At 57.1% G+C, this 448-nt stretch overlaps 1 protein-coding gene across 1 annotated transcript in view; it reads left to right on the top strand.

Annotated features, from left to right (window-relative positions):
* IDS (iduronate 2-sulfatase) overlaps window positions 1-448 on the top strand; it is a 28953-nt gene that overhangs the window by 4051 nt on the left and 24454 nt on the right. The window lies entirely within an intron of this gene.

Genomic DNA, 448 nt, shown 5'->3' on the forward strand with positions numbered 1-448 from the left:
GAAAATGGTAGTGGAGAAAATCTGGCTTTCCACTGATGGGAAAGCTTGACCTTCAAGGGTGGCCTTCTCCTTGGGTGGAAGGTCTGCCCTGGACCTAACGTGCTCACGGCAGCCCTGGCCAGTTTTCTCCCAGAACGCGGGCTTGCCTGCTGCTCAGAAGGAAGGGGTGCTGCAGAAGGGCACCCACAGGTCTGCAGACTGGGCCTCAGGTAAGAGCTAGTCAGGGTGGCTCTGCCCCCAGCAACACTGGCAGCTCTGTGTGCCTGGGGAGGCCATTGCGTAGGAGGAGATAAGCATCTGCTGATTTCAGGGGCTGATTGCTTCCCTTTCTCTCTCCGGGAAGCTATCTGTTGCCTAGGTGACACCCAAATCCCAGTGTCTGGTTTGAGCTCTGCATGACTCAGCTACCAAGCTGTTTGCTAGGGGCGTCAGGAGGGCAGTTGCTTGG

Source organism: Piliocolobus tephrosceles, chromosome 12 (assembly GCF_002776525.5).
Source record: "Piliocolobus tephrosceles isolate RC106 chromosome 12, ASM277652v3, whole genome shotgun sequence".
Lineage (NCBI taxonomy): Eukaryota > Metazoa > Chordata > Mammalia > Primates > Cercopithecidae > Piliocolobus > Piliocolobus tephrosceles.